The sequence below is a fragment of the Siphateles boraxobius genome, unplaced genomic scaffold (genome assembly GCF_051911475.1).
Source record: "Siphateles boraxobius isolate OS27281-9 unplaced genomic scaffold, OSU_SipBor_1 2, whole genome shotgun sequence".
NCBI lineage: Eukaryota > Metazoa > Chordata > Actinopteri > Cypriniformes > Leuciscidae > Siphateles > Siphateles boraxobius.
Window position 1 is genome coordinate 125027 of NW_027508810.1, and position 25062 is coordinate 150088.

General features: G+C 44.5%; 1 long non-coding RNA gene and 1 pseudogene across 1 annotated transcript; one reads left to right on the plus strand and one right to left on the minus strand.

Annotated features, from left to right (window-relative positions):
• Window positions 1-10253: 10253 nt before the first annotated feature.
• On the plus strand, window positions 10254-11699 carry LOC143744175 (uncharacterized). The gene is made up of 2 exons (XR_013205785.1): window positions 10254-10384; window positions 11469-11699. It is a non-coding gene; the product is annotated as an uncharacterized LOC143744175 (long non-coding RNA).
• Window positions 11700-23503: 11804 nt separating this feature from the next.
• Window positions 23504-24340, minus strand: LOC143744165 (uncharacterized; annotated as a pseudogene).
• Between the last annotated feature and the right edge of the window lie 722 nt (window positions 24341-25062).

Sequence of the window (25062 nt, forward strand, 5' to 3'; positions counted from 1 at the left end):
ACCTCCCGCATGCCCAGCGGCTCCAAACAATGTCGGGCCATCACCATTACCTGAGAAAGGAACTGACTTGATGGAGCTGTTAGTTGCATCGGCATATGGAATTCCCAAACCAAAGTTGCCTTACTTTGACAGTGGCAGAGAAAGCGACTTTGTTCTGCTGGATATGGCTTTGGGCAATCTGGTGGGCATCCATACCCATCTTTCAGAGCATTTTAAGTTCCAAATCCTTCTTGACCATTTGAAGCTCCCGAGCGCCTATAGACTGGCTAAGTCACATATGTATGCCAGAGACCCCTATACCTCCGCCCTGGCTGCTCTGAGAACTAGATATGGACAACCTCGCCAGCTAGTCCAAAATGAGATCAGCAGCATTTTGAACACCCCACCTATCAAGATGGGTGATAACGCTGCCTTTCAAGAATTTGCTCTCGCTGTTAGTTCTCTTATTGGGCTGTTAGAGTCAGTAGAGGGGAAGAATGGCAGTGAACTAAAGTGTGGCTCACATGTAGACAAGCTTATGGGTAAATTGCCCCCTTCATATCGTGATGGGTTTGTTGAGCACTGCTATGCTCAAGGCTACTTGAAGGATGGGACCACGAGAACATACACTCTTCAACATCTGTCGGCCTGGCTACGAGGGAAGGCAAGGGTCAAGAGTGTGGTGCAGCAGCTGACCTCTGTCCAGTGGGAAAGGAAAGAACCTGTTGGCAAAGAGGTGAGGCGCAGAGAGAGTCCAACCACCTTGTATCTCACCACTGCCTGTACCACGTCGAATGCCATTGCCACTACTACCTCCAACCCTGAACGGAGGCATATGGCCAGCACTACTGCAGAGGGACAGGGTAAGACGTCTCCCTTCAAAAATAAGCATAAGTTCCAGCCTTACTGCCCTTATCACAACAACCGTGATCACTACTTTGGATCATGCCCAGAGGTGATGAAGTTCACTCCAGCTCAGCTGAGGGATTGGATTGTGGAGAATAAAAGGTGCCACAAATGTGCCCGCTGTCATTCGCCAGACAAATGCACACTGAGGAAACCTTGTAACCTGTGTAACCAGCTGCATTTGACCATTCTCCATGACATCAGCAGTCAGAATACGACCCAAATCTTGATGGTTTAATCTCCCCATGAGGAAGCGGTCTACCTTGACCTGCCCACTCGTTCACCGAGGGTCTTGCTTAAGGTCTTAAAAGTGACCTTACATGCTGGGGGCCATAGCCTGGAGACATTTGCTCTTCTCGACGATGCCTCTAGTCGAACAATCATCTTGCCCACTGCTGGTCAACATCTTCACCTCCAGGGGGAGCCAGAGGTGCTTCATCTGCAGACTATACGGCAGCAGGTAGTCCCGGTGGAGGGCATGACTGTGTCCTTTTCTATATCCCTGGCAGGGCAACCGGAGATAAAATATCCCATCCAGAATCCCTTCACCTCTCTGTGCCTCAGCCTGGCTGAACACACCTGCCCTGCAGAGGCCCTTAAGAAGCAGTATCCTCACCTGAGAGAGTTGCCACTTCAGTCCTTCTCCCGGATAGCACCTCTTGTGCTTATCGGCTCAGATAACCCTGAACTGATCGTTCCGACTGAGCCTGTCCGGATGGGTCCGAAGGGTGGACCAGTGGCAGTTCATACAGCATTAGGCTGGGCCATGCAGGGACCTGTTAGTGTGACCTCTCGCCCAAATGTGCACCTCGAGTCCTGCCTCTTTATGACCTCTACCGCCAATCCGTTGCCTTGTGCCACTGCGGAGCTCCTTAGGAATGTCGAGTTGTTGTGGAAGCTGGACGCTTATCCCCACCGAAGCATCAAGGATGTGACTCGCTCGAAGCATGATGAGTATGAATTGGAGCTGTTACGGACCAAGAGTGTCCCTGTGACCGTTGATGGCATTCAACGATATGCCACACCCTTGCTGCGTGCCCCGAATTGCCCTTTGCTTTCGATCTCAAAGTATTCCGTCATGCCCTTGTTGCGGGGAACGGAAAGACGACTGGACAGGGATCCTGAACTCGCCAACATACACCACAATGAGATCCAGAAGCTTTTTGATGCTGGTTATGTGACCATTGTGGAGGATGTGGGCGAGAGTCAACCTATTGAGTCGTGGTACTTACCTCATCATGTTATCAAGCAGGCTAGTGGAAAGCACAGGTTAGTCTTCAATTGTTCATTCACGTTCAGGGGCCAATGTCTGAATAAAAACTTGCTTCCGGGACCTACCTTGGGTCCATCCCTCTTGGGAGTGTTGCTCCGATTCAGACAGCATTCAGTAGCCATCAGCGGAGATATCCATGCCATGTTCCATCAGGTCCGTCTGCTGCCACAGGACCAGGCTCTCCTTCGCTTTCTTTGGAGGAATCTAGAAAGAGAGAGGGAGCCAACCACCTATGAATGGCAAGTGCTTCCCTTCGGTGCCGCTTGCAGCCCATGCTGTGCGATCTATGCGCTGCAGCATCACACCAGGTGTTGTGATGATAGTGACCAAGAGGTAGTGGATTCGGTGGAGAACTCGTTCTACGTCGATAACTGCCTCCAGAGCCTGCCTTCTTCCGTAGCAGCCAAGACCTTGCTCGAGAAACTGCGTATCCAACTTGCTAAAGGCGGCTTTGAGATCAGGCAGTGGGCGAGCAACACTGTAGAGGTGGTAAAACATCTCCCTCCAGAAGCAAGGTCAACCAGCACCGAGCTGTGGCTTTCCGAGATGGGTTTGGGCCCTCAAGAGCCAGCCCTGGGTCTCCGTTGGGCTTGTATCCCAGACACCCTCGGATACAAACACAGGGCAGGACTGACCTCGGCTTCGCCCACCTTGAGGGTGGTCTACCGCACCTTAGCCAGTCAGTATGACCCGTTAGGTTACATATTGCCTTACACGACGAGGGCCAAGGTGATTGTTCAGGACCTATGGAAGACCAAGCAGGATTGGGATGATCCTATTCGCCCAGCTGAGCTGATGGATCGGTGGCTTGAGTGGGAGCGTGAATTGGTGGATCTTCATCGAGTGCAGATGCCCCGGTGTTATGTGCCTGCATCAGTTGATTCCCCTGCAACAGAATGGGATCTCCACGTCTGTTGTGATGCATCTGAGAGGGTCTATGGGGCAGTAGCTTACCTCAGAGCACAGCCTGCAGATGGTGAGGTTCAGGTTTGCTTTGTCTTGGCCAAGTCGAGAGTGGCACCAAGGAGACAGATCTCGGTGCCCCGCCTTGAGCTCTGTGCTGCCCTCCTCGGAGCCCAGCTCTCATCCACCGTGCAAACTGAACTTACCTTGCCCATCCGCAAGGTGGTTTACTGGAGTGACTCTACTACCGTGCTCTCCTGGCTGAGGTCAGAGTCCTGCAGGTATAAGGTCTTTGTAGGGACACGCATTGCTGAGATACAAGACCTCACTGATGTAAACAGCTGGAGGTATGTGGATAGCCAGAGCAATCCTGCGGACGACATTACCAGAGGAAAGACACTGCAAGAGCTAGCACAACGTCAAAGATGGAATGAGGGACCATCGTTCTTGTGGAAACCTGAAAGTCAGTGGCCGGTCTTCCCTCCATTATCCATTCCACTGCCCGAGAGTGAGACGGATGAGCTCAGGAAGTCTGTTGCCTGTTACCTGACTCACAAGACATCTGCCTTTCCGCTGCCTGATGTTTCACAATACAGCAGGTTAGGAGAGCTGATCGCAGCAGTATCCAAGATGGCCTCTGATGGGGCGGCTACTGCTGCTTCTCACCTTGCAGCGGAAACACTGCTAATCCAGAGAGCTCAGGCGGAGAGTTTCCCAGAAGAGCTTCAAGCTCTACTCAAGGATAGAGATTTACCGAGGAATAGCCGACTCATCTCCCTCTCCCCTGAGCTAGACCCTGCATTGAACGTGATCCGGGTAGGCGGAAGACTGCGCCGGGCGGAGTTGGAACCTGATGTCCTACATCCGATTGTCCTTGACGGTGATCATCCCCTTTCCAGACTCATTATAAAGAGCTATGATGAGCAGCTTCTGCACCCTGGACCAGAGCGAGTTCATGGTGAGATACGGCGGAAGTATTGGGTGTTGAGGGGCCGGAGAGCCATTAAGCAACACCAGAACATCTGTCCGGAGTGCCGCAAGTGGAAAGCCAAGCCAGACATTCCAAGAATGGCGGACTTACCAACTGCCCGTCTTCGCCTGTTCAAGCCTCCCTTCTGGTCAACGGGGGTCGACTGCTTTGGACCATTCCAGGTCAAAGTGGGCCGCCGGTGTGAAAAACGCTGGGGAATACTCTTCAAGTGCCTTACTACCCGATGTATACATTTGGATATACTTGAGAGTATGGATACAGATGCATTCCTTATGGCCCTCCGACGTTTTATATCTCGAAGAGGGAAGCCATTCGAAATCTTGGCTGACCGAGGAACCAACTTCAGGGGAGGTGATGTGTTACTCCGCAAATCGTTTGAAGCTATGGAGCCCAATCTGAGGCAACAACTGGCTGAGCAGCAGATCACCTTCCGCTTCAATCCTCCCCATGCACCTCATTTTGGTGGTGTATGGGAGAGGGAGATCAAATCGGTCAAAACTTCCCTCCAAGTGGTCCTTGGCAGTCAGCCCATTCTGGAAACCGTTCTCCGTACCGTACTTATAGAGGTGGAGGGTATCTTGAATGCGAAGCCTCTAGGATACATCTCAGCCGACCCTTCAGATCCTGATCCGATCACCCCCAATCTGCTCCTCATGGGCCGTCGTGACTCCTCACTTCCGCAAGCGACCTTTGCATCAACCAGCTTTGTCGGGACACGCCGGTGGCGTCACAGTCAACTTCTTGCTGACCACTTCTGGTCGAGATTCATCCGAGATTACTTACCCACCTTGCAGCCGCGAGGGAAATGGAGGAGGGATACCAGCAACATGACCGTTGGACAGCCCGTCCTGATAGTCGATCCTCAATTCCCTCGGGCTCTCTGGCCAGTGGGACGGATCACCCAAGTCATCTCCAGAGTGAACGGGAGAGTCCGGACAGTGGAGGTGAGGGTCGGTGAGAAGAGGTACATCAGACCTGTTGCGAGGCTCATCCCCTTACCCGAGTTGAAAGATGAGGATGAGGAGGAGGGAGGCAGAAGCTCGTGATTCTTTCTACGGTATGGAATTTGTGACAAATTCCGGGGCGGCTGTACAAAAGCCTCACTCGCCCGCTCTATCCCCCATGATTGGCCCGAATTGCCTGCAGCTGCGACTCCCTCACGTGTTGCACAGAAGACACACCTGTCACTAATTATTAGGCAGGGGATATAACTTACCTGATCAAGCAGTGCTCCTGTTTGCATCCAGGTGTGACCTGACCGAACTCGCATCTCCTGATCTCCTGCTAGCCCGTGATTAATCCTGTGTGCGTCTTCCAAACGTGAGTTTACTTCCCTTTCTCCACTTGCAAATGTTTGACTTGGTGGTGGTTGCGGTGGTATTACGTTTGCCACACCAACCCCTAATGCTCTCAGCTGCCTTTGCTATCCATTGTGGGCTGTTAGCGTGCAATTGAGTTGGCTGCGAGTGTTTGTTTACTAAACAGCGGTATCGCGTGTACTATGCCACCGGAAGTAGCCTAAACCGGAAGTAGAAAGTAATTGAAGACCACACACCCACATACCCATACGCCCATATACCAGCCAAGAAGACAAGATAAAAGATAATTTAATAAATACACCCTTTGAGGTGAATTTGGCTGAACTCTGTCTGTGTCCTCCTCCTTCCAACCCGATTCAACTCTCCAACCATCTGACCGTGGTTTGCCTGTTCCCTGCCTCTTTCCAACGTGTCCCAGCCCCCCACTGAGAGTAGCTGCTAATTCGTTCAGTGGGCAAAGCTTATACGGCAGCAGGTCAAGCTGGAGCATGTCTGCATACAATGGCAGTGCTTCAGGCTTATCAAGCTGACCTGCTGGGGGATCTGGATAGTAGTGAGGGAATTTCTCATGACGATATTCGAGAACTTCGTCGGGCTACCGATCTTTCTCTCAGGGCTACTAAGGAGACCGCCAGAGCAATTGGGCGGTCTATGGCAGCCTTGGTAGCTACTGAGAGACATTTATGGTTAAATCTGTCAGAGATTAAAGAAAAAGATCGAGCTTTTTTATTAGATGCTCCGCTTGAACCTTCTGGTCTCTTCGGCGACGCAGTCCACTCGGTCGTCGAGAGATTTCAGGAGTCTAAAAAGCAAGCTGACGCTTTTAAAAAGTTTATCCCTCGCCGTGTCCAGCCCCCTGGGGCTGCTGGGCGTGAGCAGCCCCAGCCGTCGAGCTCATCACATCATGTGCAACAGAAAGAGAGTGTTGCGTCTCGTGCACCTCCACTTAGACACTGGAGACAGACGCAACCCTGTCAACCGAAGTCTTCTAAGTCGAAGCCGGATCTGAGGACCGTACTTCAGACGAAGAGGACTTCGGCAAAAAAAAAAAAAAGGTCCTGATGTTAATGCGTCAGGTCTGTGAGGACAGCTCCGACCGAAGTAGAGGGTGTACACCTCATTATACAGGGCTCGTTCCATTTCGGGGTCCTCACGGGACCGTTCTGCCAACCCTGCCACCCTTGGTGCTTCAGGGCGCAGCGGTCTCCAGCGAGTCGCTGATGCTATGCTGCGGCACAGCATCGGTTTCGCGCCCTCTGAGGGGGGCTTTAGAGCAGCCAGTTCAGGTAGTTCCTGCCATGATGTTCCAGGCTCCAGAATTAGCTGTCTCAGTAACACCAGAGACCAGCCTCGAGAGGCTGGTTCCCTTAGTAAATTTTCTGGCAGCGTGGAAGCTTCTGCCGAATATTTCTCGTTGGGTCCTGCAGATTGTAGAGAAAGGATACAGAATCCAGTTTGGTTCTCGTCCTCCTCGTTACAACGGGGTGTTGCCCACAGTGGTGCAACAGGCTCTGGTAATGGAGCAAGAGGTAAAGGCCCTGTTAGCGAAAGATGCTTTAGATAAGGTGTACTCACCCGACCGAGAGTCGGGTTTTTTCAGCCGTTATTTCATTGTTCCAAAAAAGGATGGAGGGTTGCGTCCTATTTTAGATCTTCATCTGTTAAATCGGTCAGTTCAGAAACTGAAGTTCAAGATGCTAACACTCAAACAGATCGTGACTCAAATCAGATCCGAGGACTGGTTTGTCACGATAGATCTGCAGGACGCCTACTTCCATATCTCCATCCTCCCTCAGCACAGGAAGTTCCTAAGGTTTTCTTTCGGGGGCAAAGAATACCAATATCGGGTTCTTCCTTCGGTCTAGCTTTATCACACCGCACGTTCACGAAATGCGTGGATGCAGCTTTAGCCCCTCTCAGGCTTCAGGGCATACGTATTCTGAACTACATCGACGACTGGGTGATTCTAGCGGAATCAGAGCAGTTGGCGGTTCGGCACCGAGGTGTTGTTCTCGCTCATATGCAGATGTTGGGGTTGAGGCTCAATGCCAAGAAGAGTGTGCTTTCTCCAGTACAGAGAACCACTTTCCTTGGTGTGGTATGGGATTCAGTGACGATGCGGGCCACCCTATCGCCCGTTCGGGTAGCTGCTATCCTGTCAGCCACAAAAGAGCTGAAGCTAGGCCAGTCACGCACTGTAAAACAGTTCGAGAAACTGTTGGGTCTTTTGGCAGCAGCGTCCAACGTGATACCTTTTGGCCCGCTGTACATGAGGCCTTTACAGTGGTGGCTCAGGACCAGAGGGTTCTCCCCGAGGGGAAACCCACTTCGTATTATATGGAGGAAGCACTGGTTCTTAACCCAGGGTCCGGTGTTGGGAGCTCTTTGCCATCGGGTTACGGTATCTCGACAGATGCTTCCCTCACCGGCTGGGGAGCGGTAATGGAAGGGCGCTCGGTTCAGGGTCTGTGGAAGAGTCATCATCTCTCGTGGCACATAAATTGCCTGGAGATGATGGCTGTCTTCAATGCGTTGAGGCAGTTCCTCCCAGGCCTTGAGGGGCCATAATGTGCTCGTATGAACAGACAACACATCAGTGGTCTCTTATCTGAACCGTCAGGGGGGCCTGCGTTCGCGTCCGCTTTGCAAACTGGCGCACCAGATCCTCCTGTGGTCTCTGGGGAAGGTACTCTCTCTGAGGGCAGTGTATATTCCTGGGGTCCAGAATATAGGAGCAGACATCCCGTCGAGGCAGGAGCTGAGGTGGTGGAGAAAATCTGGGAGTTTTACGGCCAAGCAGAAGTGGATCTGTTTGCGTCTCAAAATACGAAGCACTGTCCTCTGTGGTTCTCCCTTACTCACCCAGCCCCCCTGGGGCTGGATGCTATGGTGCAGACGTGGCCGAGGCTACGTCTGTATGCCTTTCCCCCTGTTGCTCTGCTCCCAGGAGTTCTGGAGCGAGTCCGCCGGTATGGAATAAGCCTACTGCTAGTAGCACCACGCTGGCCAAGTCGGATCTGGTTTTCGGACCTGATCCATCTCCTAGACGGTCCTCCCTTCGAGATCCCGATCAGGAGAGACCTTCTGTCTCAGGCCGGGGGCACAATATTTCACCCTCGACCAGCGATTTGGAACCTGTGGGTTTGGCCTCTGAGGGGGCCCAACTCATAGAGAGTGGTCTTTCAGCCGAGGCTGCTGAGACCATTCTAAGCTCCAGAGCCCCAGCTACTAGGAAACTATATGCGCTTAAAGGGAGAGTTTTCTCTTTATGGTGTCACCGACATCAGTGGGATCCAGTTAACTGTTCTGTGAAGATAGTACTCGAGTTCCTGCAGGAGCGCTTTACGTCAGGCCTATGTCCTTCCACGCTTAAAGCCTACGTGGCGGCCATTGCGGCCTACCACTCCCTGGTGGGGGGTACATCGTTGGGTCGAGACCCCCTGGTTACACGTTTCCTTTGTGGCACTTTGAGGCTGAGGCCTGCAACTCGCACTAGGGTGCCAGCTTGGGATCTTGCTATAGTACTAGAAGGCCTGTCTAGGGCTCCATTTGAGCCCTTAGATTCGGTATCAGATAAGTTTCTTACCTTTAACACTATCTTTCTGCTAGCTATTTCGTCCCTTAAGAGAGTTGGAGACCTTCAGGCCCTTTCGGTTTCCCCCACTTGCCTTGAGTTTGCAACGGGGATGGTCAAGGCATTCTTATATCCAAAACAGGGATACGTCCCTAAGGTGCCGACCTCGACTCCGAGGCCTATTGTGCTGCAGGCTTTCTGTCCTCCTCCTTTTGCATCTTCGGACCAGGAAAGACTGAACCTCTTGTGTCCAGTACGAGCACTGGACACTTATTTGCTTCGGACATCTTCATTTAGGAAGTCCGACCAATTACTGATTTGCTTTGGATCACCTAAGAAGGGTCTTCCTGCTTCTAAACAGACGGTCAGTAGGTGGATAGTTGAGGCTATTTCACTTGCATACGAGTTCTCGGACCAGCCGTGTCCTTTGGTGGTCCGAGCTCACTCTAATAGGAGTATGGCGGCTTCTAAAGCCTTACTATATGGGGTTTCTCTTCGGGACGTCTGTGATGCGGCGGGCTGGTCCTCTACGCTCACATTCGTTAGATTTTACAGTTTAGACCTGAATGCTGCCCCAGTTTCTCAGGTGCTTAGTGCTTAGTTACAACAGACTGACACTCAGGTACTTGGAATTCTGGCGCTTTGGGTATTCTCGTTCCCATGGCGTCGATGGACGCATCGTTGAGTTCCCTTCGTAAGTGAACGTCCCAGGTTACTATTGTAACCATAGTTCCCTCAGAACAGGGAACGAGACGATGCGTCACCCTGCCATACTTCCTGCATCCCTGTGATCGGCTTGCTTCGGCAATTTTCGAAGCTAATGCCGGTTTGCACCGGATGTGCTTTTATCATATCCTGGTCATGACGTCACCCGCCCGTGACGCTCATTCTTTCCATTGGACTAGTTGACATAGATGCTTCAGACGCAGTCACGCTGGGGGCGTTCCCATGGCATCGATGGATGCATCGTCTCGTTCCCTGTTCTCAGGGAACTATGGTTACAATAGTAACCTGAGACGTTTTCTAATGCTGCCTTGCTTATAACGACATCACAGGTGTGCACTATACAGAGGTGTACAATATGCTCTAAAGAGTAAAATCTTCACAGATACCGAACACATGCTAAACTTACGACACAACATGTTCGCTTGGGAACAGCTTCCGACGCTGCCTATAGATATCCTTATCATCAGACAGGTCATTTGCAATAATATGCCCCAAATATGTAGTCTCTGTGCAAACCTCAAATACAGCACCAGACAGATAGAAATCAGGAAATTTTGCAGATGGGAGTTTTACTGAGTAGCATCTGCCTGCAAAAACGGAGGCTGCATTTTCAGGACCCCACTTCTAGGACCGCATTTCTAGGACCCTAGGTTTTTAGTGACAACGCCACCTACCGAATTAGAGGACCAGCGAAGATGGATGACATTCAGAGTGTGAGTATCAAATGCGAATCAATTTTTATTTGTTTAACTTTAAAAACAATTGTGATGCATTTCATTGGAAAGTTAAAGTTGCCAACGTGCTGATGATTTGCTAAACAGTCTTGAAAGCATAGCCATCATATATTAGCCTCTAATGCTGGAAAATGAATTGTTATCACGTTCATTTAACAGAACTGTTGCATGATAAGCCTGTGTTGACTTATTTACGGCACAATAAACTGTAGCATGTTCGTTCCGAAAGCTTGTTAATTACTCATTGTTTTTCCATTTTAATTCAGTTAAAATAATCTTAATGTTTTCACTGTCACGCGCTCACAGTCAGCCTGTTTAACGTTACCCACAATACATGTGTACGTCTCTTCATTTTGACATGGTTTTATAAAGTTGGTTGAGACATATGACATTTTAATAATCAGACATATCAGAGAGGCCATTATAATAATTGACTATTAAAATCCCACGTGTTAGATTGTGTCATTTACTGTATACTGTACTCTATATGAAGTGCTATCAACTACACAGCTCAGGGTAGGCAATAGTATGACAAAAGATAAATAAATAAATTGGTTAAGTACTAGGCTTAGACTTAGGCCTAATTTATGTCTATTTATTTATATGAAATTAACTTAAAAATGTTTTTCAAGAAACACATAACAATCCAAGAAGGGAGATCCTTTCCTGATCGGTAGGTAGTGCTGCTGCATACATCACAATGTGTGCTTTAAATCTTATATATGGTCAGGAAAAGTCATGTCAATAATGTTATTTCTATTCAGATTTCTTGCATCTCACTCTATTATTATTTTTTCTCAGTTCAGATGGGCTTTATTGACATGAGTGTTTCTAGAACTTTTGTTCCCACAACATCAATATATATATTTTTTTTACAAATCTTTGAACAGTATGCAATAATTGTATTATGAACATTAATTGTTATGAAGATTGATATCATTATTTTTATCATTATCATTACTCTGTGGTAACTAAGATCTTTTAAATATGAAATTTAAAATGAGAGTAGAACATGTTCAACTAAATGTTCCTTATTTAATTCACTTCTCTTTCTCTCTCTTAGGAGTCAGTGATGATGTTGTCCATGTGTTTGTCCATCCATTGAAGTTCTGTCTATGTGGTTCACGTCATGATCAAATTTGTTTTTGTGTGTGTTCAAGTTCAGTTGTTATATATTATTTTGTAAAATATTTTGTGTTCAATTTCAGTTGTTATACATTATTTTGTAAAATATTTTGTCTGTTCAAGTTCAGGTGTTATATATTATTTTGTAAAATACACAATCTTAAATCTACCCCCAGAGTCATCCTTGTCTTCCCTCTGTACTTGAAAATGTGGTCCATCTAGTGACTGAAAAGACTAATTCAGGGGTCCTGAAAATGCAGCCTCTGGGACTGCAGACAGATAATATTGGTTTTACTTACTCAAACATGTTCCGAGGGCAGAAAGGAAAATGATTGGTTTACAGATTCAACCAATGAAACTGAAGCAAATTCCGATTAGTCTGGAATACAAGACAAACAGATGTTCGTGGGAGAAACTTTTATTGCAAGGTAAGTGATGTTACTATATTTTGTTAAAATTCATCGCTGTGTGTGAAAATTATATGTGACAACAGAACTCGTTCAAATCTCCGCGATATTTCAATGGTCTAACTGATACATCTCCCGCCCTAGTAAGTTACTGCTCTTAGGGCAGGAGAACTCAATGGATTCAAATCGCTGTTATTTTAGTGTATTACGTGCTGCTCTCAGGACAGGAGAACTCAGATTAAAATCGCTATTAATTTAGTGTATTACGCGCTGCTCTCAGGGCAGGAGTAACAGATTCAAATCGCTGTTATTTCAGTGTATTACGTGCTGCTCTCAGGGCAGGAGTATTCAATGGATTCAAATCGCTGTTATTTTAGTGCAGTGGTTCTCAACTCCAGTCCTCGGGACCCACTGCTCAGCACATTTTTTATGTCTCCTTATTTAACACAACTGATTCAGATCACCAACTCGTTAGGAGAGACGCCTTGATCTGAACTGAGTGTGTCAGATAAGAGAGACATACAAAATGTGCAGAGCAGCGGGTCCCGAGGACTGGAGTTGAGAACCACTGTTTTAGTGTATTACGCGCTACTCTCAGGGCAGGAGTACTCAACAGATTCAAATCACTGTTATTGTAGTGTATTACGTACTGCTCTCAGGGCAGGAGTACTCAATAGATTAAAATCGCTCTTATTTTAGTGTATTATGCGCTGCTCTCAGGGCAGGAGTACTCAATGGATTCAAATCACTGTTATTGTAGTGTATTACGTACTGCTCTCAGGGCAGGAGTACTCAATAGATTAAAATCGCTCTTATTTTAGTGTATTATGCGCTGCTCTCAGGGCAGGAGTACTCAATGGATTCAAATCGCTCTTATTTTAGTATATTATGCGCTGCTCTCAGGGCAGGAGTACTCAATGGATTCAAATCGCTCTTATTTTAGTATATTATGCGCTGCTCTCAGGGCAGGAGTACTCAATAGATTTCAATCGCTCTTATTTTAGTGTATTATGCGCTGCTCTCAGGGCAGGAGTACTCAATAGATTACAATCGCTCTTATTTTAGTGTATTATGCGCTGCTCTCAGGGCAGGAGTACTCAATAGATTACAATCGCTCTTATTTTAGTGTATTATGCGCTGCTCTCAGGGCAGGAGTACTCAATAGATTAAAATCACTGTTATTGTAGTGTATTACGCACTGCTCTCAGGGCAGGAGTACTCAATAGATTAAAATCGCTCTTATTTTAGTATATTATGCGCTGCTCTCAGGGCAGGAGTACTCAATAGATTTCAATCGCTCTTATTTTAGTGTATTATGCGCTGCTCTCAGGGCAGGAGTACTCAATAGATTACAATCGCTCTTATTTTAGTGTATTATGCGCTGCTCTCAGGGCAGGAGTACTCAATAGATTAAAATCGCTCTTATTTTAGTGTATTATGCGCTGCTCAGGGCAGGAGTACTCAATAGATTACAATCGCTCTTATTTTAGTGTATTATGCGCTGCTCTCAGGGCAGGAGTACTCAGTAGGTTCAAATCCCTTTTATTTTAGTGTATTATGCGCTGCTCTCAGAGCAGGAGTACTCAATAGAATCAAATTGCAGTTATTTTAGTGTATTATGCGCTGCTCTCAGAGCAGGAGTACTCAATAGAATCAAATTGCAGGTATTTTAGTGTATTACGCGCTGCTCTCAGAGCAGGAGTACTCAATAGAATCAAATTGCAGTTATTTTAGTGTATTACGCGCTGCTCTCAGAGCAGGAGTACTCAATAGAATCAAATTGCAGTTATTTTAGTGTATTATGCGCTGCTCTCAGGGCAGGAGTACTCAATAGAATCAAATTGCAGTTATTTTAGTGTGTTATGCGCTTCTCTCAGGGCAGGAGTACTCAATAGAATCAAATTTCAGCTATTTTAGTGTATTACGCACTGCTCTCAGGGCAGGAGTACTCAATAGATTCAAATTGCTGTTATTTTAGTTTATTACGCGCTGCTCTCAGGGCAGGAGTACTCAATGGATTCAAATCGCTGTTATTTTAGTGTATTACTCGCAGGGCTTAAAGTATTCTGGCCGGGGGCCGGATTTCCAGCTTGAGGGCAGGTCCGGCCTCCGGCGCAGGCAAAATTTATTTAACAGGCTGCAAATTACAGTCGGAGGCACTTTCGGCGCGGACGCACTTGGAAAAAACGAGCGCGTCGCTTCCATTATGATCGCAAAAGACGCGATATGTGAACAGGCCCTAATCTGACTTGAATAAAACACCGGTCCCCTTCAACCTACCACCTTGATTCAAGAGTCAGCGCGCACAGCTGTCACAGCCAATGGGAGCATCATATTAGGTTGTCTTAGCCAATTGCTAGAGAGGAGGGCGGGTCTTGTGCAGGAACTGAACCAGTTCGCAGTTAGCTTGTACACACGCTATGTAGAATGGAGTTTATCAAACCAGGAAAAAATACATCTGCTTTGGAGAAGAAAGTAACAAACAAGTGGCGCTGGGCATGGCTTGAAGAAAGAGGACAAAACGGGAAGGCTTTAGGCACTTGGTGCAGTAAACTTCCGGAGCCTGGAGCTTGTTTTTGCATAGTTTGCCACAAAAAGCTTCACTATGCCACTAGCGGTAAAAAAAAAAAAAACTTGTCCGTCATGATGGTGAATGGAATTAAAGAGTAGTGAGAGAATGAGATGCTTGAGATCCTGTCAGCAGCGGCAGATCTTAAAGTGACAGCAGCCACTAATTCTCTATGTCAGTAAAGTTAACCTAGGAACAAAGGGAACATAGAAAACTACTAACTACTCTTTGACTAAAGAACGCTTGTAGCTTTAATAAGGATTAATCTAATTTAATTTATAATTTATGCGGTGCAGACTATTTTATAACCCTATTCAATTTCTGTATATTTCATACCTGTTGGAAAGGTACAGATAAATATGACATTTATTATGGGTTTAAGTGAGGATTGTTTTAAGTTCACTTTAATTAAAAGTTATTTTTTTGAAGCCTAACAAATGTTTAAAATTTTGGGGGAAATACATTTCATTGAGACATCATTAGCTATATTAAAGGGCACCTATTATGCCCCTTTTTACAAGATGTAGTATTGGTCTCGGGTGTCCCCAGAATGTATTTGTGAAGTTTCAGCACAAAATACCACACAGTTAATTTATTATAACCATTTGTAAATGTAATTTTTGGGGCCTGTTTTAAAAAGAGCTGTTTTGGTGTGTACCACCTTAAATGTAAATGAGCTGCATATCCCCGCCCTGCCTTTGGATGAGGGCGTAACTTGCATACCTATGGCAATAAACAGTCGGTAGAAGCAGAATGGCTGAGAATGACAGACCCGCTGTTTTGTATGGCATTCAGCCGTACATGTTTGAACCGGAATCAGACCCAGATGATGAAGAGACTCCGGCAGAAGAAACACAAATGGGAATGGACCAGGACGTCTCGGAATGGTTATTTGATACATGTATGTACTAGTTGTAATCGCGTCCCCTTTGCAATTATGGATGTGCAACATACACACACAGACACACACAAACTGTGATAACGTTGGTGCAATTTTTTGAAACTACAAACACAAATACTGTGATAACGTTTCGTACATACAAACGAAATTACATTTATGTGATGTTTCTGTCTGCACGCCAATATCCCTCGTTCTACAGCTTCGTGTTGATGTGCTGGCCTTTGTATAAACATAGCAATTATGATGTCTTGCCTTTACAGAAAACATGCACAGTTTTTAATACAATATCTCTAAAAAAAACATTTATAAACGTGTGGTTACACACTATACAAACAAGGTTTGAATTATACACAGGGCCGCATTAAGAGCTCACTGGGCCCCGGGGCTATGAGTTACTGCAGCCCCCCCCAACCACCACTTTAGATCACCAACTACAGAGATAAATGCCACATATATTGTATAAAGTAATCAAATACATAGTTTCCCCTATAAATTCAACATTCATTCTTATTTATTTTACAAAAGTGATTCAGTTAAGGGCAGTAAATTACTTTCCTTCTGATGTTTGATTAACATTATTGACACAAATGGCGACAGCAGCTTTATTAGCAGCTTCTGTCACTTTAAGACCTCAGGGTCGGAACTCAAGTGCGCTGGGCAAAAACCGTCTCAAGCTCACCATGGTCTCAAAACTAGCATTTACAAAATGAATTCTCTCCCACTGCTTACTGTGCCTGAGCAGTTTAAAATAATTTGTTTCTAAACCACAATTCTTAAAAACGCGTTTAAATTATAAACTTACATCATGATGGCGCAGCAAAATTGACATATTTCTACCAGATATATTATCGCCAGCCCTTTAGGCGAATATAGAGTTTTTGATCAAACACAAAAAGCAATATCATACATCCATCAAGTTAATGAGCCGCAGGGATCACTGGTGATCCCGAATTTTACATTAAAACAAATTGTGCATTGTTTTTGAGCTGCTTTATCTCTCTATTAGTAATTGCTAGAGCACTTCTGAGTATTTCACAGTAAACTGTCAAGTGTTAGCTTTTAAATGATACCTTGGTTTTGTGTGTAGTCAGAAGGACTCCTTAGCAACAACCATTTTATTATGGGTATGTGATTTTGCACTCGATTGCCAAAAGGGGGGCGACTGGTAAGGGGTTAATAATCAAACTTATCGAAAATTGGTGGGGTCGATGATGATGACGCTGTGTCTTTATCTGCTCAAACATGTGCCCGGCCTACTTGCTGTTCCACAACTTCTCCGTGATCATCAGCATTATATTAGCCATATATTATGTAATATAATATTTATGGCAATAATATATTTTTTATATTAGTAAAATAACCAGATAACTTGGGGATTTTACTGAGCAGCTCATGTTTCCTCTGCTGTTCAGCTTTTTTTTAAATCCTTTTTTGAGCCCCACTCAAACATGTTTTTTTAAAGATGACATTTTTAGCTATGTTATCGAAGACGAAGATAATGCGTGACAATTTTAAGAATAGTCTAGAAAGAAGTGAAGAGTGGAGGCGATTGATTGGTTGATGCATATATTCTAATAAGGCGCAGGCCGCCATCATCTGATTGGCCTACATGCAGCAGCAGGTCGGTCGTTCACAAGTTAAATATAGAATAAATGTATTTGACTGGTATATCAAATTGAAACGTGACGTCTCAATTCACCATGCCCTGCTGCCCATGGGGGTTTGATTGACAGGTGACCTGACCAATCATAACGCCGAATGCACAATTTTGTCCAACAACAAAGCTGTCAGTAGATTAACGTCGGTGGACTTGAACTTGAAAAACATTATTGTTTAAATTACTTAAATGACAATATATGAGAGTTGAGACTTTGTTTCATATCAACAGTAAGCTGCTCTGAGCTCTCTCTTGTATGTCGGCGCGTAGTCACTCAGTGTAAACTTAGTCTTTGCCCCGCAATGTATTTTTCACTGCGTGAGTGAGAACATGATGTGCGTGATTTGTGAGAGCCGCCTGGCTTGTCACGCAGTAACTAAAAAAGGCGGGTCTTAGCGAATGGTCACTATAACATAAATGATAATGATTCCATGATAATACATGGAATATACGGCAAAGCGCCACTAAATAACAGGGCTAATTTGTGGGGGGCGTGGTAAGGCTTTGGCAATCAGATGAGAAGCACCTGGCTGCAGCCTGCAGATTTGGGCGGGGGTGCACCTTGGGCGGGGGTGCACCTGGGGCGGGGCTGCATGTGCATGATGTTAGCTGTACGAAATGTTATTTCTGTGTAGTTTTTTTAGTACGTATGCTGTCCTGCCGGGAAGAGCGTGTTGTGTGATTGGCTGTTTTAACAACAAATAATACCGTTTGTAAAATTCACAAACCTTTGTTGCGCATTGACTGCCCATGTTTAAGGCCATACGGATTACACAGAGTTCCTGGTGCGGCGGTAATGCACTCACTCTGTGTGTGAATTCTGTATGCTGGCAAATCCTCTAATTATAACAAACAAAGTGTATATATTATGAAATATTCATTGTGCAGTCAGCTTCATTGATAATAATAGAGATGTGTGAGTTCGCGATGAACTGATGTCAGCTTTTTAGGAATTATTAAGGGAGCGCACTTGCGCGCATTCAGACATTCCAGACCATGCACGCAGTAGCCCGCTTGCTTTTATAACAGTGGTGTGTTAAAGGTATTGTAGGTAGAAATCCCCAAAAATACTTTTTTCCAATTTTTTTCAAACTGTCTTTATATATCAATGCATAATTAAAATGTAAGTAGGCCTACTCTGGAAAATAAATTATAAAAATCGAGTGTCTGTAGTTCTCTCAGGACTGTAATAAACACAGCTCATTATTCCATTCGGGACGAAAGAAATGATTGGCTGGGGCGACTGTCACTCTCCCTCGCTACCATGGATACCACCTCTGCTGATACAGGAGGAGCCCAAATGCGCGCACCCGTTTGAAAAGGAACGGAAGCTAGTAATAACAAACAATTATGGCAGAGAAAGAACAGTCACAATTCTCAGTAACGTTACCTGCATATAGAGGCAGCGAAGTCAAACGAGTTAAAAAAAGGAAGACAGAATTTGAAAAGGCTATGAACAAAAAGTCTTTGGATAAATAAAGAAATCATAAGGGAGTCGGCGTGGCTTTCCAGCGTTGGCTACTACTGAGTGATCTCAAGGGGCTGAAAAGTGACTCCATGATGGCTTTATTTCTGCTGGACAGGTAATCTTGCTGTTTTCATTTTGATGGCATTTATTTTTTCATGAAGCATGTATCACTAGCACACCTAACTACCTAATATTAGCTACCTAACGTTACGTAGCATAACTAACGGTACTGGCTTAGCTATGACCGTGTAACTTTGGTGTCGACTAGTATAACGTTACTGTTAGTGAGCCAGGGTTGAGACGATAAATAAGCAATAGGCCTATCTGCAGTCGAAAGCTGTTTTATTTAATTTCGCCGAATCTAACTTTAGGTTAAAAAGTTTAGGGGATCTATTTTTATACCTATCTTTACCCTCTGCCTAAACTGTGTTCCTATTTTCACCGTGAACTCTATCTACTCCGTTTTTTCACGTTTGGTTTGTTGTTATATGCTCTACATATGTTTACATATGTCTTTATGTTGTATCTGTATGTGCTATACAATATATGTTGTGTGTGTGTGTGTGTTATATTATCTTGGGTCTGCAATGCAGTTGTGAGAAGGTGTTTGAATGTATGTAATTCAGTTTATCTGTAAACAATCTTATGTTATGAATCTTACAAATTCACCTTCATCACAGTGTAACTGATAGTAACGGCAAACTGTATCAATGAAGCTATTTATAGCTTTGCCTTACATTGAGTTTGATTCCGTTACGAGCTAGTAAAATATTTTAAACTTTACAAGTATCGTTATGCGAGCTGGATAGTGAGTACTAACAGCCATGTTAATTGTTTATATTCATACTGATAAAGTTAGTTATTTTATTACTTGTGATTCTGACATGATGTCACTACATCTGGTAAAGCTGGTAAACACGTCCGACTCTTCCAGCTGAGCGAATGGCCGGGATCGCGCGTTCATTTGTTTTGGGGGCGTGGCTTTGGAAGGAGCCGAGTAGGGAGGGAGTGGGAGTTAATGGAATAATGAGCTGGGTTTATTGTAGTCCTAAGAGGACTACAGACACTCGATTTTTATAATTTCTTTTCCAGAGTACTTACATTTTAAGTATACATTGATATATAAAGACAGTTTAAACAAATTTTGACAAAAAGTATTTTTGTGGATTATTTCTACCTACAATACCTTTAATGCTTTAATAATAACAAATAATTTATCAGGCGTATTTACGCTGATGTGTATGGTGGCGACATGTAGGCTAACTTGAAACTATTTGGAGGTACAGAAAAAAAGTCTATTTGCGGCGGGAGAAAGTAACATAGAAAGTAGTTGCAGGGCTCTCAAGTGTCACTCATTTCGGTCTTATGTCACGCTCTCCCGCCACACATTGTATTTCTCACGCTGAAAAACTATTTATAATATGTAATATCCCGCAGCGCCCAACATTTCTCTGGCCGCGCTGCTCTCACTATGGAACCGGCAGGAATCAAGCGCGTCTCGAGGAAGTTCATGCAGTCGTGTCCTCATGTAGGCAATTAAACAGCTCGAGCGTCACACATGATTCAGTGTGTGTGTGTGTGTGTGCGCGCGCGTGTTAAATGAAACTGCGCGTTGACTGCACCATTCATTCACACAGAACACGTAGGATTCGTATTTAAATAGTATTATTGCGGGGTAACGTTATAGTATTATTACAAAACAATAGGGGAAACACTGAGTTATTTGCAACTTGTGAAGCTTGTGAACGTATTAGCAACACAACTAGTAATGACAGCGTTCAGTTTTATTGTTGTCATCAATTAATACACGTCTTAATTACATTACATTTGGCTGACGCATTTTTACAGTGTTTTTGACGCATTTGACAGTGTTGTCAATAAATTAGCTTTATCTGTAAGTTTTGACTACTATACCTGACCACATCTAATGTTCCCTTTTCACCAGACTTTTTCTTTCATGAGCAGGATCCGCTTTCATTGAAATGTCATGAGCGCACCGGCAAGTGTCACACCGTCATCCTTAGCAGGCCCGCAGTAATGGCGGCAAGCTAGATGGCGGCGCCCATAGAGTTCGCGGCGGATTTGTCTATAGACAAGTTTCCCGGGCACTTCCGGTTTACTTCCTGTTTCTGCCAAGAACTTCCGGCGCAGGCTGAGTAGTGGTGTAAACATGGCTTTGGAATGGCAACATTCGACCGAAAATCTCGTTAAAAATGGTGTTTTGACCATTCCGCATCCAAGTAAGGTAACATCATGGGCGGACAACATGTTGATATGGCCCAGCATCACAACATCCAAGATCTTTTCTTATTTTATTGATTCCATGGCGGTGGATGGGAATGCAATTAATAACCTGAAAAGCTCAGAGGCGTTTCAGTACCTCCATTCCGACAAAGTGGGCTGTGTACTTTTACACGATATGGGCAGTTTAATTTACCTAAAGGCCGATGTTCAACCAAGCCAGTCCGTTAACAATTCAGCGCATAACGCCTGGGTTTTGGTTACCAAGACGGGAGATGTGGAGACTGCAGGCTGTACCTGTATCGCCGGACCTGGACGTTCCTGTAGCCATGCAGCCGCCGTGCTTTGGAAGGTACGTTAGCCCATCTTATGCTTGTATTAAGATGTTTTGTATGTATCCGTGTGTTAATCTGCGTAATAATGAGTAGACTGTGTTGACTTCCGCGAATGATAAGCATTCCGTATTTGAGTGCAAATCTATAGCATTTTACCGCAAAACAGAGAAATGTTACTTCAGCCTATCTAATGATATATAATGCGGTTGGTGTGTGAACCAATCACAGACCAATATAAAACAAACACTAGGAACGATACTTTTAAACAGAACAAATCAAAACAAAAGAAAACGGTGTAATCCGTATGAATTGGGCAAATTTGCAACAAACCCTTTCTGGCTTTTGTTTATTTTATTTATTTTTATCAAACTGATTTATTTTATTTATCTATTTGCTTTTACTCATTTTTTTATATTACTTATCATTTATCACTTTATTAAATGTTATTTATTTATTTAATACTTATATTTTCTTTTATTCTTTTATTATTCTTTTCCTATTTTTCCAGATTTTTTTATATAAGTCTAAATAAATGCAGGCATTAAGGGGTTAAACATTGATGTTGATGACTGCAGGCCCAGCTCATTAATTGTTTTTAAAAAAGTAACAAAAACGCTCTGCCTTCATCATACCCTTGTTATTTTGATTTACAAAACGTTGTCTCTAAAAGAAGTCAATTGTGCTATGATGCTCAAACCATTATTTAAAAAGTGTGTGATTTTGTTTCTATCTGTCTGCAGGTAGAAAATGCTGTGAGGCAAGGGAAGACAGGGCTTGCCTGCACTGATGTGCAGAATTGCTGGAATGCCGGGACAAAAAGCAATACTGGGCAGCAAAAAATCAGAGATGTGTCTTTCCGAAGACACAGCAGAAATAATTTATACCAACCAGCATCAAAAGCATCCTCCTCCAGCTCTACACATAGTCGCAAGGTAAAAGTCCATGAGACACTGGAAGAATGGCAAAATTACTGTCTCTCCACACCAATAGCGGCACTTTTTACTGCACCTGGCAGTGGACTAATGCAGCTCACTTTTAACACCAGCCTCCCTGCTCAGTCTGCCGAGACAGCAAAAGCTCCACTGCCCCTACATCATGGTGATCACAACACACAACTTGAATGTGAGAAATGTAGGGCATTCTACACCACATACATTGACATGACCACAACCCAATTTATGTACATTGAGCAGCACACAAAAGAACAGAGCAGGGAACAACTGTGGCATGACATGCGACGGGTACGGATAACAGCAAGCACAGCCAAGAATGTGCCAGTTCGGGCTACCACAGCACCAGACAAATTCTTGTCTGAACACCTCCATCCTACCTTTCACGGTAACGCTGCAACCCGGCAAGGAGCAGAGGGTGAAGAGCACGCCAGGCAATACCTGCAAGACCAAGGTCATGACATCGATGTGAAAGGTTTGGTGGTTTGCCCGAGTGAGCCATGGCTTGCTGCGAGTCCGGATGGTGTCATGAACAGAGACACACTACTGGAGATCAAGTGCCCTGTCTTAGTCAAAAACCAGTCCCTTACTGAAGCACTTGCTGCTAAAAGCAGTGAGATCAAACGCATGCCCACAGGGGACTTCCATCTGTCCTTCAATGGGCCAAAGGGATATTACATGCAGGTGCAACTGGGCATGCACTGCACAGGCCTACGGCAAGCCTTGTTGGTGATTTGGAGTAACACTGAATGTCTGCAGCTCAACGTGTCCTACGACCAAACCTTTGTTGAGGGACATATCTCAAGGCTGCACTCCTTCTATTTCACCCACATGTTGCCAAAAGTTGTCGATGACTTCGATGATGGAAGACTGGAGTTGTGCTCCAGGTACATGAATGTTGTAAAATCAGTATGACCTGCTTATGTGTACTGGGTTGATTAGTCATTCCTTTTTTAACCCCTTGTCCCCTGTTGTCACAAATTGGTGACAAATCCTTTCTAGCTTTTATTTATTTTTATCAAACTGATTTATGTAATTAATTTTATTTTACTTACTCTTATTTATTTTTATATCAGTCACTTATCATTTATCTTTATATATTTAATGTATTATTTTATTCTTTTTGTAATATTTTGAGATTTTTTCCTGTATTTACTTTGTTTTTATTTAATTATAAAAAAAATGCAGCCAATAAGGAGTTAATGAAATTGTCCCTTTGTTATGGAATAGGATAAATACAAATTTATTCATTTCTTCTCAAAAAACAAATTGTTTATTGTAATGTGTCAATATTTACAATACAAGAAAAAGAATAGCACTCACACAAGTCTTTCTTAGTTAAAACTGTTTTGGCTTATCAATCATAACACCAGAAAGGGTACAATAACAATAGATTTACACAGGTTTTTCTAGCTGATATTTTATATATATATATATATAATATGTACAATTTAAAAAAAAAAACCTGCAGGTAACCCAGGTTTTACTTTTCATAGGAACTTACACCTCATGTGGCAGTCGGATGAGTCTGGACCTCATGTTTGCTAAAGCAGCACATATGATAAGAATCTTGTCCAACCTCGGGGTCATGGAGATGGGGACAGTTTGGGACAGAATTTTGAAGACTTTAAGTCTTCGGATTGCCCTCTCCACATGTATACGGACATTGGCCACTCGTCTAGTGCGTGTTACCTCCTCATTGGTCAATTGACCACGCTTGTGGGTAAAGGCAGGAATATTCAATTTCACTTTCCTTTCATGTAGTACATCTCGAATCGTGAAACCCCTGTCAGCCATTACCTCATCACCAGGCCTTAGGGCCTCCAGAAACCCACTGTTTATAGTGATGAACTTATCACTGCTTTTACCTGCATAGGCCTCTGATATAAACATTATCAGCCCATGAGGTGACACAGCAACAAGATATTTGACAGTATTGGTTCCCTTGTAATGACTGAAAGTGGCACTCCTACAGTTAAGGTTTGTAGCTCTCTGAATAGCCGTTTCAGCACAATCGATGATGCAAGTGGTCTGGGGGTGGTTCTTTTTAAAGGATGGTGGCATGTTAGCACGAATAACACTTCTTGGCAGTAAGGCAACCATGGGTTCAAGCTGCTCACCCAATGTATCAATCCAGTGAGCAATCACCTTACTTCACCTTTAGACACTTTAAAGCGCTTTGCCACATCCCCTAACACAAGGTTCAGTTTCAGTTTCATGAGGGTCATCAGTATTTGGTCAACAACAGGAATACTACATGATGGTTTACTAAATGGCAACATCGTTTTCACCAAAGTAAGAAAATATAATAGACGCAGTCCTGTGTACAGCAGCGAGGTATCATCATCCAGGAGCATATCATCAGCCACAGTCTGATCCCCAGTCTGCGTCGATTTGTTCACGTGGTCCAACTTTGCCGCGTAGCTATGGTCAGTTTTTGTTAGGTCCTCCCATTGTGTTGCAGCATCTTTAAACTTCGGCTCGATGCACACTTCTAAAAGACAAACAGCATCAACTATAAATGTATATACCCTACTAACACAGGACAGAGACATATATAAACAGTCGAACTTATGCTGCAAACTTTAGCTAACTAGAGAAATATCAAGATACACTTACCATCCGATTGCGTGTCACTTGTGTTTCTGTCGAGTTTACGTCTCTTTTGCTGGGGAGGTCGCTCGTACCCCAACCAAAGTTCCGGGAAAGGGTTTTCCTCTGTGGGCTTTTTATCAATGAAGTGATAAGAACAAACAAACAGTCTTTTGGGCGGATTCTTCAAATTCAAAGCCGCTAGCCACTTCCGAGATTCAACATCTGTTTTTGGTTTCTCATACAACGCAAATGGGGGAGCACATCCACATTGGCGCCTTGTAGATGGTTGATGGTCGAAACATTCTCCTTCCGATCAAACATTCAGCAATCGCCACGAGTTGTTACAACCGCGAACAGCACAATATGTCCCGGAGCCGTGTCGGCGTGTAACACCATCCATAGTTTACTT